Source organism: Macaca nemestrina, chromosome 3, assembly GCF_043159975.1.
Source record: "Macaca nemestrina isolate mMacNem1 chromosome 3, mMacNem.hap1, whole genome shotgun sequence".
Taxonomy (NCBI): domain Eukaryota; kingdom Metazoa; phylum Chordata; class Mammalia; order Primates; family Cercopithecidae; genus Macaca; species Macaca nemestrina.
Window position 1 is genome coordinate 107,781,500 of NC_092127.1, and position 15,911 is coordinate 107,797,410.

The window sequence follows — 15,911 nt, forward strand, 5'->3', positions numbered from 1 at the left end:
CAGAAAGCTTCTTTCTCTTTATTGTCGGAGGATATTTCCTTTGGCCCTACAGTCTTCAAATGGATCCAAAATATCTGTTCTCAGATTCCACAGAAATAAGTCTAGCAAAGAGATCCACGAAATACAGATGTAACTCTGTGAGTGGAAGTCAGAAAACACTAAGCAGTTTCTCAGAAAGCTTCTTCCCAGATTTCATCTGAGGATATTTCCTTTTTCACCATAGCCCTCTACGGGCTTTCAAATATCACTTTGCCAATTCCACAAGAACTGTCTTAGCGAAAGGCTTCTTTAGGGGAAAGCTGTAACTCTGTGAGATGATTTCACATAACACAAAGAAGTTTCTCAGAAAGCTTCTTTCTCTTTGTTATCGGAGGATATTTCCTTTGGCCCTATAGTCTTCAAAGGGATCCGAAATATCTGTTCTCAGAACCACAGAAATAAGGCTAGCAAAGAGATCCACGAAATACAGATGTAACTCTGTGAGATGAATTAACAAAACACTAAGCAGGTTCTCAGAAAGCTTCTTTCCAGATTTCATCTGAGGTTATTTCCTTTTTCACAATAGCCCTCTACGTGCTTCCAAACATCACTTTGCTAATTACACAACAACTGTCTTAGCGAAAGGCTTCTTGAGGGGAAAGCTGTAACTCTGTGAGATGACTTCACAGAACACAAAGAAGTTTCTCAGAAAGCTTCTTTCTCTTTGTTATCGGAGGATATTTCCTTTGGCCCTATAGTCTTCAAAGGGATCCGAAATATCTGTTGTCAGATTCCACAGAAATAAGGCTAGCAAAGAGATCCACGAAATACAGATGTAACTCTGCGAGATGAATTAACAGAACACTAAGCAGTTTCTCAGAAAGCTTCTTTCCATATTTCATCGGAGGATATTTCCTTTTTCACCATAGCCCTCTATGGGCTTCCAAATATCACTTTGCCAATTCCACAAGAACTGTCTTAGCGAAAGGCTTCTAGATGGCAAAGCTGTAACTCTGTGAGATGATTTCCCAGAACACAAAGAAATTTCTCAGAAAGCTTCTTTCTCTTTGTTATCGGAGGATATTTCCTTTGGCCCTATAGTCTTCAAAGGGAACCGAAACATCTGTTCTCAGATTCCACAGAAATAAGGCTAGCAAAGAGATCCACGAAACACAGATGTAACTCTGGGAGATGAACTAACAGAACACTAAGCAGGTTCTCAGAAAGCTGCTTTCCAGATTTCATCTGAGGATATTTCCTTTTTCACCATAGCCCTCTATGGGCTTCCAAATATCACTTTGCCAATTCCACAAGAACTGTCTTAGCGAAAGGCTTCTTGAGGGGCAAGCTGTAACTCTGTGAGATGATTTCACAGAACACAAAGAAGTTTCTCAGAAATCTTCTTTCTCTTTGATATCGGAGGATATTTACTTTGGCCCTATAGTCTTCAAAGGGATCCGAAATATCTGTTCTCAGATTACACAGAAATAAGGCTAGCAAAGAGATCCATGAATTACAGATGTAACTCTGTGAGATGAATTAACAGAACACTAAGCAGTTTCTCAGAAAGCTGCTTTCCAGATTTCATCTGAGGATATTTCCTTTTTCAACATAGCCCTCTATGGGCTTCCATATATCACTTTGCCAATTCCACAAGAACTGTCTTAGCGAAAGGCTTCTTGAGGGGAAAGCTGTAACTCTGTGAGATGATTTCACAGAACACAAAGAAGTTTCTCAGAAAGCTTCTTTCTCTTTGTTATCGGAGGATATTTACTTTGGCCCTATGGTCTTCAAAGGGATCCGAAATATCTGTTCTCAGATTCCACAGAATCAAGGCTAGCAAAGAGATCCTCGAAATACAGATGTAACTCTGTGAGTGGAAGTCAGAAAACACTAAGCGGTGTCTCAGAAAGCTTCTTTCCAGATTTCATCTGAGGATATTTCCTTTTTCAACATAGCCCTCTATGGGCTTCCAAATATCACTTTGCCAATTCCACAAGAACTGTCTTAGCGAAAGGCTTCTTGAGGGGCAAGCTGTAACTCTGTGAGATGATTTCACAGAACAAAAAGAAGTTTCTCAGAAAGCTTCTTTCTCTTTATTGTCGGAGGATATTTCCTTTGGCCCTACAGTCTTCAAAGGGATCCAAAATATCTGTTCTCAGATTCCACAGAAATAAGGCTATCAAAGAGATCCACGAAATACAGATGTAACTCTGTGAGTGGAAGTCAGAAAACACTAAGCAGTTTCTCAGAAAGCTTCTTCCCAGATTTCATCTGAGGATATTTCCTTTTTCACCATAGCCCTCTACGGGCTTTCAAATATCACTTTGCCAATTCCACAAGAACTGTCTTAGCGAAAGGCTTCTTTGGGGGAAAGCTGTAACTCTGTGAGATGATTTCACATAACACAAAGAAGTTTCTCAGAAAGCCTCTTTCCCTTTGTTATCGGAGGATATTTCCTTTGGCCCTATAGTCTTCAAAGGGATCCGAAATATCTCTTCTCAGATTCCACAGAAATAAGGCTAGCAAAGAGATCCACGAAATACAGATGTAACTCTGTGAGATGAATTAACAAAACACTAAGCAGGTTCTCAGAAAGCTTCTTTCCAGATTTCATCTGAGGACATTTCCTTTTTCACAATAGCCCTCTACGTGCTTCCAAACATCACTTTGCTAATTACACAACAACTGTCATAGCGAAAGGCTTCTTGAGGGGAAAGCTGTAACTCTGTGAGATGACTTCACAGAACACAAAGAAGTTTCTCAGAAAGCTTCTTTCTCTTTGTTATCGGAGGATATTTCCTTTGGCCCTATAGTCTTCAAAGGGATCCGAAATATCTGTTCTCAGATTCCACAGAAATAAGGCTAGCAAAGAGATCCACGAAATACAGATGTAACTCTGCGAGATGAATTAACAGAACACTAAGCAGTTTCTCAGAAAGCTTCTTTCCAGATTTCATCTGAGGACATTTCCTTTTTCACCATAGCCCTCTATGGGCTTCCAAATATCACTTTGCCAATTCCTCAAGAACTGTCTTAGCGAAAGGCTTCTTGAGGGGAAAGCTGAAACTCTGTGGGATGACTTCACAGAACACAAAGAAGTTTCTCAGAAAGCTTCTTTCTCTTTGTTATCGGAGGATATTTCCTTTGGCTCTATAGTCTTCAACGTAATCCGAAATATCTGTTCTCAGATACAACAGAAATAATGCAAGCAATGAGATCCACTAAATACATATGTAACTCTGTGAGATGAATTAACAGAACCCTAAGTAGTTTCTCAGAAAACTTCTTTCCAGATTTCATCTGAGGATATTTCCTTTTTCAACATAGCCCTCTATGGGCTTCCAAATATCACTTTGCCAATTCCACAAGAACTGTCTTAGCGAAAGGCTTCTTGAGGGGCAAGCTGTAACTCTGTGAGATGATTTCAAGAACACAAAGAAGTTTCTCAGAAATCTTCTTTCTCTTTGTTATCGGAGGATATTTCCTTTGGCCCTACAGTCTTCAAAGGGATCCGAAATATCTGTTCTCATATGACACAGAAATAAGGCTAGCAAAGAGATCCACGAAATACAGATGTAACTCTGTGAGATGAATTAACAGAACACTAAGCAGTTTCTCAGAAAGCTTCTTTCCAGATTTCATCTGAGAATATTTCCTTTTTTACCATAGCCGCCTATGGGCTTCCAAATATCACTTTGCCAATTCCACAAGAACTGTCTTAGCGAAAGGCTTCTTTGGGGGAAAGCTGTAACTCTGTGAGATGATTTCACATAACACAAAGAAGTTTCTCAGAAAGCCTCTTTCCCTTTGTTATCGGAGGATATTTCCTTTGGCCCTATAGTCTTCAAAGGGATCCGAAATATCTCTTCTCAGATTCCACAGAAATAAGGCTAGCAAAGAGATCCACGAAATACAGATGTAACTCTGTGAGATGAATTAACAAAACACTAAGCAGGTTCTCAGAAAGCTTCTTTCCAGATTTCATCTGAGGACATTTCCTTTTTCACAATAGCCCTCTACGTGCTTCCAAACATCACTTTGCTAATTACACAACAACTGTCATAGCGAAAGGCTTCTTGAGGGGAAAGCTGTAACTCTGTGAGATGACTTCACAGAACACAAAGAAGTTTCTCAGAAAGCTTCTTTCTCTTTGTTATCGGAGGATATTTCCTTTGGCCCTATAGTCTTCAAAGGGATCCGAAATATCTGTTCTCAGATTCCACAGAAATAAGGCTAGCAAAGAGATCCACGAAATACAGATGTAACTCTGCGAGATGAATTAACAGAACACTAAGCAGTTTCTCAGAAAGCTTCTTTCCAGATTTCATCTGAGGACATTTCCTTTTTCACCATAGCCCTCTATGGGCTTCCAAATATCACTTTGCCAATTCCTCAAGAACTGTCTTAGCGAAAGGCTTCTTGAGGGGAAAGCTGAAACTCTGTGGGATGACTTCACAGAACACAAAGAAGTTTCTCAGAAAGCTTCTTTCTCTTTGTTATCGGAGGATATTTCCTTTGGCTCTATAGTCTTCAACGTAATCCGAAATATCTGTTCTCAGATACAACAGAAATAATGCAAGCAATGAGATCCACTAAATACATATGTAACTCTGTGAGATGAATTAACAGAACCCTAAGTAGTTTCTCAGAAAACTTCTTTCCAGATTTCATCTGAGGATATTTCCTTTTTCAACATAGCCCTCTATGGGCTTCCAAATATCACTTTGCCAATTCCACAAGAACTGTCTTAGCGAAAGGCTTCTTGAGGGGCAAGCTGTAACTCTGTGAGATGATTTCAAGAACACAAAGAAGTTTCTCAGAAATCTTCTTTCTCTTTGTTATCGGAGGATATTTCCTTTGGCCCTACAGTCTTCAAAGGGATCCGAAATATCTGTTCTCATATGACACAGAAATAAGGCTAGCAAAGAGATCCACGAAATACAGATGTAACTCTGTGAGATGAATTAACAGAACACTAAGCAGTTTCTCAGAAAGCTTCTTTCCAGATTTCATCTGAGAATATTTCCTTTTTTACCATAGCCGCCTATGGGCTTCCAAATATCACTTTGCCAATTCCACAAGAACTGTCTTAGCGAAAGGCTTCTTGAGTGGAAAGCTGTAACTCTGTGAGATGACTTCAGAGAACACAAAGAAGTTTCACAGAAAGCTTCTTTCTCTTTGTTATCGGAGGATATTTCCTTTGGCCCTATAGTCTTCAAAGGGATCGGAAATATCTATTCTCAGATTCCACAGAAATAAAGCTAGCTAAGAGATACACGAAATACAGATGTAACTCTGTGAGATGAATTAACAGAACACTAAGCAGTTTCTCAGAAAGCTTCTTTCCAGATTTCATCTGAGGATATTTCCTTTTTCACCATAGCCCTCTAATGGCTTTCAAATATCACTTTTCCAATTCCACAAGAACTGCCTTAGCGAAAGGCTTCTAGAGGACAAAGCTGTAACTCTGTGAGATGATTTCACAGAACACAAAGAAATTTCTCAGAAAGCTTCTTTCTCTTTGTTATCGGAGGATATTTCCTTTGGCCCTATAGTCTTCCAAGGGATCCGAAATATCTGTTCTAAGATTCCACAGAAATAAGGCTAGCAATGAGATCCACTAAATACATATGTAACTCTGTGAGATGAATTAACAGAACACTAAGCAGTTTCTCAGAAAACTTCTTTCCAGATTTCATCTGAGGATATTTCCTTTTTCAACATAGACCTCTACGGACTTCCAAATATCACTTTGCCAGTTCCACAAGAGCTGTCTTAGCGAAAGCCTTCTTGAGGGGAAAGCTGTAACTCTGTGAGATGATTTCACAGAGCACAAAGAAATTTCTCAGAAAGCTTCTTTCTCTTTGTTATCGGAGGATATTTCCTTTGGCCCTATAGTCTTCAAAGGGATCCAAATTATAAGTTCTCAGATTACACAGAAATAAGGCTAGCAAAGAGATCCACGAAATACAGATGTAACTCTGTGAGATGAATTAACAGAACAATAAGCAGTTTCTCAGAAAGCTTCTTTCCAGATTTCATCTGAGTATATTTCCTTTTTCAACCTAGCCCTCTATGGGCTTCAAACTATCACTTTGCCAATTCCACAAGAACTGTCTTAACGAAAGGCTTCTTGAGGGGAAAGCTGTATCTCTGTGAGATGATTTCACAGAACACAAAGAAGTTTCTCAGAAAGCCTCTTTCCCTTTCTTATCGGAGGATATTTCCTTTGGCCCTATAGTCTTCAAAGGGATCCGAAATATCTGTTCTCAGATTCCACAGAAATAAGGCTAGCAAAGAGATCCACGAAATACAGATGTAACTCTGTGAGGTGAATTAACAGAACACTAAGCAGGTTCTCAGAAAGCTTCTTTCCAGATTTCATCTGAGGATATTTCCTTTTTCACAATAGCCCTCTACGTGCTTCCAAATATCACCTTGCAAATTCCACAAGAACTGTCTTAGCAAAGGGCTTCTTGAGGGGAAAGCTGTAACTCTGTGAGATGATTTCACAGAACACAAAGAAGTTTCTCAGAAAGCTTCTTTCTCTTTGTTATCGGAGGATATTTCCTTTGGCCCTATATTCTTCAAAGGGATCCGAAATATCTGTTCTCAGATTCCACAGAAATAAGGCTAGCAAAGAGATCCACGAAATACAGATGTAACTCTGTGAGATGAATTAACAGAACACTAAGCAGTTTCTCAGAAAGCTTCTTTCCAGATTTCATCTGAGGATATTTCCTTTTTCACCATAGCCCTCTATGGGCTTCCAAATATCACTTTGCCAATTCCACAAGAACTGTCTTAGCGAAAGGCTTCTTGAGGGGAAAGCTGTAACTCTGTGAGATGATTTCACAGAACACAAAGAAGTTTCTCAGAAAGCTTCTTTCTCTTTGTTATCGGAGAATATTTCCTTTGGCCCTATAGTCTTCAAAGGGATCCGAAATATCTGTTCTCAGATTCCACAGAAATAAGGCTAGCAAAGAGATCCACGAAATACAGATGTAACTCTGTGAGATGAATTAACAGAACACTAAGCAGTTTCTCAGAAAGCTTCTTTCCAGGTTTCATCTGAGTATATTTCCTTTTTCACCCTAGCCCTCTATGGGCTTCCAAATATCACTTTGCCAATTCCACAAGAACTGTCTTAGCGAAAGGCTTCTTGAGGGGAAAGCTGTAACTCTGTGAGATGACTTCAGTGAACACAAAAAAGTTTCTCAGAAAGCTTCTTTCTCTTTGTTATCGGAGGATATTTCCTTTGGCCCTATAGTCTTCAAAGGGATCCAAATATCTATTCTCAGATTCCAAAGAAATAAGGTAGCAAAGAGATCCACGAAATACAGATGTAACTCTGTGAGATGAATTAACAGAACACTAAACAGTTTCTCAGAAAGCTTCTTTCCAGATTTCATCTGAGGATATTTCCTTTTTCAACCTAGCCCTCTATGGGCTTCCATATATCACTTTGCCAATTCCACAAGAACTGTCTTAGCGAAAGGCTTCTTGAGGGGAAAGTTGTAACTCTGTGAGATGATTTCACAGAACACAAAGAAGTTTCTCAGAAAGCTTCTTTCTCTTTGTTATCGGAGGATATTTCCTTTGGCGCTATAGTCTTCAAAGGGATCCGAAATATCTATTCTCAGATTCCAAAGAAATAAGGCTAGCAAAGAGATCCACGAAATACCGATGTAACTCTGTGAGAAGAATTAACAGAACACTAAACAGTTTCTCAGAAAGCTTCTTTCCAGATTTCATCTGAGGATATTTCCTTTTTCAACATAGCCCTCTATGGGCTTCCATATATCACTTTGCCAATTCAATGAGAACTGTCTTAGCGAAAGGCTTCTTGAGCGGAAAGTTGTAACTCTGTGAGATGATTTCACAGAACACAAAGAAGTTTCTCAGGAAGCTTCTTTCTCTTTGTTATCGGAGGATATTTCCTTTGGCCCTATAAACTTCAAAGGGATCCGAAATATCTGTTCTCAGATTCCACAGAATTAAGGCTAGCAAAGAGATTCTCGAAATACAGATGTAACTCTGTGAGTGGAAGTCAGAAAACACTAAGCGGTGTCTCAGAAAGCTTCTTTCCAGATTTCATCTGAGGATATTTCCTTTTTCAAGATAGCCCTCTATGGGCTTCCAAATATCACTTTGCCAATTCCACAAGAGCTGTCTTAGCGAAAGGCTTCTTGAGGGGAAAGCTGTAACTCTGTGAGATGATTTCACAGAACACAAAGAAATTTCTCAGAAAGCTTCTTTCTCTGTGTTATCGGAGGATATTTCCTTTGGCCGTATAGTCTTCAAAGGGATCCGAAATATATGTTCTCAGATTACACAGAAATAAGGCTAGCAAAGAGATCCACGAATTACAGATGTAACTCTGTGAGATGAATTAACAGAACACTAAGCAGTTTCTCAGATAGCTTCTTTCCAGATTTCATCTGAGGATATTTCCTTTTTCAACATAGCCCTCTATGGGCTTCCATATATCACTTTGCCAATTCCACAAGAACTGTCTTAGCGAAAGGCTTCTTGAGGGGAAAGCTGTAACTCTGTGAGATGATTTCACAGAACACAAAGAAGTTTCTCAGAAAGCTTCTTTCTCTTTGTTATCGGAGGATATTTCCTTTGGCGCTATAGTCTTCAAAGGGATCCGAAATATCTGTTCTCAGATTCCACAGAATTAAGGCTAGCAAAGAGATCCTCGAAATACAGATGTAACTCTGTGAGTGGAAGTCAGAAAACACTAAGCGGTGTCTCAGAAAGCTTCTTTCCAGATTTCATCTGAGGATATTTCCTTTTTCAACATAGCCCTCTATGGGCTTCCAAATATCACTTTGCCAATTCCACAAGAACTGTCTTAGCGAAAGGCTTCTTGAGGGGCAAGCTGTAACTCTGTGAGATGATTTCACAGAACAAAAAGAAGTTTCTCAGAAAGCTTCTTTCTCTTTATTGTCGGAGGATATTTCCTTTGGCCCTACAGTCTTCAAAGGGATCCAAAATATCTGTTCTCAGATTCCACAGAAATAAGGCTATCAAAGAGATCCACGAAATACAGATGTAACTCTGTGAGTGGAAGTCAGAAAACACTAAGCAGTTTCTCAGAAAGCTTCTTCCCAGATTTCATCTGAGGATATTTCCTTTTTCACCATAGCCCTCTACGGGCTTTCAAATATCACTTTGCCAATTCCACAAGAACTGTCTTAGCGAAAGGCTTCTTTAGGGGAAAGCTGTAACTCTGTGAGATGATTTCACATAACACAAAGAAGTTTCTCAGAAAGCTTCTTTCTCTTTGTTATCGGAGGATATTTCCTTTGGCCCTATAGTCTTCAAAGGGATCCGAAATATCTGTTCTCAGATTCCACAGAAATAAGGCTAGCAAAGAGATCCACGAAATACAGATGTAACTCTGTGAGATGAATTAACAAAACACTAAGCAGGTTCTCAGAAAGCTTCTTTCCAGATTTCATCTGAGGTTATTTCCTTTTTCACAATAGCCCTCTACGTGCTTCCAAACATCACTTTGCTAATTACACAAGAACTGTCTTAGCGAAAGGCTTCTTGAGGGGAAAGCTGTAACTCTGTGAGATGACTTCACAGAACACAAAGAAGTTTCTCAGAAAGCTTCTTTCTCTTTGTTATCGGAGGATATTTCCTTTGGCCCTATAGTCTTCAAAGGGATCCGAAATATCTGTTCTCAGATTCCACAGAAATAAGGCTAGCAAAGAGATCCACGAAATACAGATGTAACTCTGCGAGATGAATTAACAGAACACTAAGCAGTTTCTCAGAAAGCTTCTTTCCAGATTTCATCTGAGGATATTTCCTTTTTCACCATAGCCCTCTATGGGCTTCCAAATATCACTTTGCCAATTCTACAAGAACTGTCTTAGCGAAAGGCTTCTAGATGGCAAAGCTGTAACTCTGTGAGATGATTTCCCAAACACAAAGAAATTTCTCAGAAAGCTTCTTTCTCTTTGTTATCGGAGGATATTCCCTTTGGCCCTATAGTCTTCAAAGGGATCCGAAATATCTGTTCTCAGATTCCACAGAAATAAGGCTAGCAAAGAGATCCTCGAAATATAGATGTAACTCTGTGAGTGGAAGTCAGAAAACACTAAGCGGTGTCTCAGAAAGCTTCTTTCCAGATTTCATCTGAGGATATTTCCTTTTTCAACATAGCCCTCTATGGGCTTCCAAATATCACTTTGCCAATTCCACAAGAGCTGTCTTAGCGAAAGGCTTCTTGAGGGGAAAGCTGTAACTCTGTGAGATGATTTCACAGAACACAAAGAAATTTCTCAGAAAGCTTCTTTCTCTTTGTTATCGGAGGATATTTCCTTTGGCCCTATAGTCTTCAAAGGGATTCGAAATATATGTTCTCAGATTACACAGAAATAAGGATAGCAAAGAGATCCACGAAATACAGATGTAACTCTGTGAGATGAATTAACAGAACACTAAGCAGTTTCTCAGAAAGCTTCTTTCCAGATTTCATCTGAGGATATTTCCTTTTTCACCATAGCCCTCTATGGGCTTCCAAATATCACTTTGCCAATTCCTCAAGGACTGTCTTAGCGAAAGGCTTCTTGAGGGGAAAGCTGTAACTCTGTGAGATGACTTCACAGAACACAAAGAAGTTTCTCAGAAAGCTTCTTTCTCTTTGTTATCGGAGGATATTTCCTTTGGCTCTATAGTCTTCAACGTAATCCGAAATATCTGTTCTCAGATTCCACAGAAATAATGCAAGCAATGAGATCCACTAAATACATATGTAACTCTGTGAGATGAATTAACAGAACACTAAGTAGTTTCTCAGAAAACTTCTTTCCAGATTTCATCTGAGGATATTTCCTTTTTCAACATAGCCCTCTATGGGCTTCAAAATATCACTTTGCCAATTCCACAAGAACTGTCTTAGCGAAAGGCTTCTTGAGGGGCAAGCTGTAACTCTTTGAGATGATTTCAAGAACACAAAGAAGTTTCTCAGAAAGCTTCTTTCTCTTTGGTATCGGAGGATATTTACTTTGGCCCTACAGTCTTCAAAGGGATCCGAAATATCTGTTCTCATATGACACAGAAATAAGGCTAGCAAAGAGATCCACGAAATACAGATGTAACTCTGTGAGATGAATTAACAGAACACTAAGCAGTTTCTCAGAAAGCTTCTTTCCAGATTTCATCTGAGAATATTTCCTTTTTTACCATAGCCGTGTATGGGCTTCCAAATATCACTTTGCCAATTCCACAAGAACTGTCTTAGCGAAAGGCTTCTTGAGGGGAAAGCTGTAACTCTGTGAGATGACTTCACAGAACACAAAGAAGTTTCTCAGAAAGCTTCTTTCTCTTTGTTATCGGAGGATATTTCCTTTGGCCCTATAGTCTTCAAAGGGATCGGAAATATCTATTCTCAGATTCCACAGAAATAAGGCTAGCAAAGAGATCCACGAAATACAGATGTAACTCTGTGAGATGAATTAACAGAACACTAAGCAGTTTCTCAGAAAGCTTCTTTCCAGATTTCATCTGAGGATATTTCCTTTTTCACCATAGCCCTCTATTGGCTTCCAAATATCACTTTGCCAATTCCACAAGAACTGTCTTAGCGAAAGGCTTCTAGAGGACAAAGCTGTAACTCTGTGAGATGATTTCACAGAACACAAAGAAATTTCTCAGAAAGCTTCTTTCTCTTTGTTATCGGAGGATATTTCCTTTGGCCCTTTAGTCTTCAAAGGGATCCGAAATATCTGTTCTAAGATTCCACAGAAATAAGGCTAGCAATGAGATCCACTAAATACATATGTAACTCTGTGAGATGAATTAACAGAACACTAAGCAGTTTCTCAGAAAACTTCTTTCCAGATTTCATCTGAGGATATTTCCTTTTTCACCCTAGCCCTCTATGGGCTTCCAAATATCACTTTGCCAATTCCACAAGAACTGTCTTAGCGAAAGGCTTCTTGAGGGGAAAGCTGTAACTCTGTGAGATGACTTCAGGGAACACAAAGAAGTTTCTCAGAAAGCTTCTTTCTCTTTGTTATCGGAGGATATTTCCTTTGGCCCTATAGTCTTCAAAGGGATCCGAAATATCTATTCTCAGATTCCAAAGAAATAAGGTAGCAAAGAGATCCACGAAATACAGATGTAACTCTGTGAGATGAATTAACAGAACACTAAACAGTTTCTCAGAAAGCTTCTTTCCAGATTTCATCTGAAGATATTTCCTTTTTCAACCTAGCCCTCTATGGGCTTCCATATATCACTTTGCCAATTCCACAAGAACTGTCTTAGCGAAAGGCTTCTTGAGGGGAAAGTTGTAACTCTGGGAGATGATTTCACAGAACACAAAGAAGTTTCTCAGAAAGCTTCTTTCTCTTTGTTATCGGAGGATATTTCCTTTGGCGCTATAGTCTTCAAAGGGATCCGAAATATCTATTCTCAGATTCCAAAGAAATAAGGCTAGCAAAGAGATCCACGAAATACCGATGTAACTCTGTGAGAAGAATTAACAGAACACTAAACAGTTTCTCAGAAAGCTTCTTTCCAGATTTCATCTGAGGATATTTCCTTTTTCAACATAGCCCTCTATGGGCTTCCAAATATCACTTTGCCAATTCCACAAGAACTGTCTTAGCGAAAGGCGTCTTGAGGGGCAAGCTGTAACTCTGTGAGATGATTTCACAGAACAAAAAGAAGTTTCTCAGAAAGCTTCTTTCTCTTTATTGTCGGAGGATATTTCCTTTGGCCCTACAGTCTTCAAAGGGATCCAAAATATCTGTTCTCAGATTCCACAGAAATAAGGCTATCAAAGAGATCCACGAAACACAGATGTAACTCTGTGAGTGGAAGTCAGAAAACACTAAGCAGTTTCTCAGAAAGCTTCTTCCCAGATTTCATCTGAGGATATTTCCTTTTTCACCATAGCCCTCTACGGGCTTTCAAATATCACTTTGCCAATTCCACAAGAACTGTCTTAGCGAAAGGCTTCTTTAGGGGAAAGCTGTAACTCTGTGAGATGATTTCACATAACACAAAGAAGTTTCTCAGAAAGCTTCTTTCTCTTTGTTATCGGAGGATATTTCCTTTGGCCCTATAGTCTTCAAAGGGATCCGAAATATCTGTTCTCAGATTCCACAGAAATAAGGCTAGCAAAGAGATCCACGAAATACACATGTAACTCTGTGAGATGAATTAACAAAACACTAAGCAGGTTCTCAGAAAGCTTCTTTCCAGATTTCATCTGAGGATATTTCCTTTTTCACCATAGCCCTCTATGGGCTTCCAAATATCACTTTGCCAATTCCACAAGAGCTGTCTTAGCGAAAGGCTTCTTGAGGGGAAAGCTGTAACTCTGTGAGATGACTTCACAGAACACAAAGAAGTTTCTCAGAAAGCTTCTTTCTCTTTGTTATCGGAGGATATTTCCTTTGGCTCTATAGTCTTCAACGTAATCCGAAATATCTGTTCTCAGATTCCACAGAAATAATGCAAGCAATGAGATCCACTAAATACATATGTAACTCTGTGAGATGAATTAACAGAACCCTAAGTAGTTTCTCAGAAAACTTCTTTCCAGATTTCATCTAAGGATATTTCCTTTTTCAACATAGCCCTCTATGGGCTTCCAAATATCACTTTGCCAATTCCACAAGAACTGTCTTAGCGAAAGGCTTCTTGAGGGGCAAGCTGTAACTCTGTGAGATGATTTCAAGAACACAAAGAAGTTTCTCAGAAAGCTTCTTTCTCTTTGTTATTGGAGGATAATTCCTTTGGCCCTACAGTCTTCAAAGGGATCCGAAATATCTGTTCTCATATGACTCAGAAATAAGGCTAGCAAAGAGATCCACGAAATACAGATGTAACTCTGTGAGATGAATTAACAGAACACTAAGCAGTTTCTCAGAAAGCTTCTTTCCAGATTTCATCTGAGAATATTTCCTTTTTTACCATAGCCGCCTATGGGCTTCCAAATATCACTTTGCCAATTCCACAAGAACTGTCTTAGCGAAAGGCTTCTTGAGGGGAAAGCTGTAACTCTGTGAGATGACTTCAGAGAACACAAAGAAGTTTCACAGAAAGCTTCTTTCTCTTTGTTATCGGAGGATATTTCCTTTGGCCCTATAGTCTTCAAAGGGATCGGAAATATCTATTCTCAGATTCCACAGAAATAAGGCTAGATAAGAGATACATGAAATACAGATGTAACTCTGTGAGATGAATTAACAGAACACTAAGCAGTTTCTCAGAAAGCTTCTTTCCAGATTTCATCTGAGGATATTTCCTTTTTCACCATAGCCCTCTAATGGCTTCCAAATATCACTTTGCCAATTCCACAAGAACTGTCTTAGCGAAAGGCTTCTTGAGGGGAAACCTGTAACTCTGTGAGATGATTTCACAGAACACAAAAAAATTTCTCAGAAAGCTTCTTTCTCTTTGTTATCGGAGGATATTTCCTTTGGCCCTATAGTCTTCAAAGGGATCCGAAATATCTGTTCTAAGATTCCACAGAAATAAGGCTAGCAATGAGATCCACTAAATACATATGTAACTCTGTGAGATGAATTAACAGAACACTAAGCAGTTTCTCAGAAAACTTCTTTCCAGATTTCATCTGAGGATATTTCCTTTTTCAACATAGACCTCTACGGGCTTCCAAATATCACTTTGCCAGTTCCACAAGAGCTGTCTTAGCGAAAGCCTTTTTGAGGGGAAAGCTGTAACTCTGTGAGATGATTTCACAGAGCACAAAGAAATTTCTCAGAAAGCTTCTTTCTCTTTGTAATCGGAGGATATTTCCTTTGGCCCTATAGTCTTCAAAGGGATCCGAAATATCTGTTCTCAGATTCCACAGAAATAAGGCTAGCAAAGAGATCCACGAAATACAGATGTAACTCTGGGAGATGAACTAACAGAACACTAAGCAGGTTCTCAGAAAGCTGCTTTCCAGTATTCATCTGAGGATATTTCCTTTTTCACCATAGCCCTCTATGGGCTTCCAAATATCACTTTGCCAATTCCACAAGAACTGTCTTAGCTAAAGGCTTCTTGAGGGGAAAGCTGTAACTCTGTGAGATGATTTCACAGAACACAAAGAAGTTTCTCAGAAAGCTTCTTATCTTTGTTATCGGAGGATATTTACTTTGGCCCTATGGTCTTCAAAGGGATCCGAAATATCTGTTCTCAGATTCCACAGAAATAAGGCTAGCAAAGAGATCCACGAAATACAGATGTAACTCTGTGAGATGAATTAACAGAACACTAAGCAGTTTCTCAGAAAGCTTCTTTCCAGATTTCATCTGAGGATATTTCCTTTTTCAACATAGCCCTCTATGGGCTTCAAAATATCACTTTGCCAATTCCACAAGAACTGTCTTAGCGAAAGGCTTCTTGAGGGGCAAGCTGTAACTCTGTGAGATGATTTCACAGAACACAAAGAAGTTTCTCAGATAGCTTCTTTCTCTTTATTGTCGGAGGATATTTCCTTTGGCCCTGCAGTCTTCAAAGGGATCCAAAATATCTGTTCTCAGATTCCACAAAAATAAGGCTAGCAAAGAGATCCACGAAATACAGATGTAACTCTGTGAGTGGAAGTCAGAAAACACTAAGCAGTTTCTCAGAAAGCTTCTTCCCAGATTTCATCTGTGGATATTTCCTTTTTCACCATAGACCTCTACGGGCTTCCAAATATCACTTTGCCAATTCCACAAGAACTGTCTTAGCGAAAGGCTTCTTTAGGGGAAAGCTGAAACTCTGTGAGATGATTTCACATAACACAAAGAAGTTTCTCAGAAAGCTTCTTTCTCTTTGTTATCGGAGGATATTTCCTTTGGCCCTATAGTCTTCAAAGGGATCCGAAATATCTGTTCTCAGATTCCACAGAAATAAGGCTAGCAAAGAGATCCCCGAAATACAGATGTAACTCTGTGAGA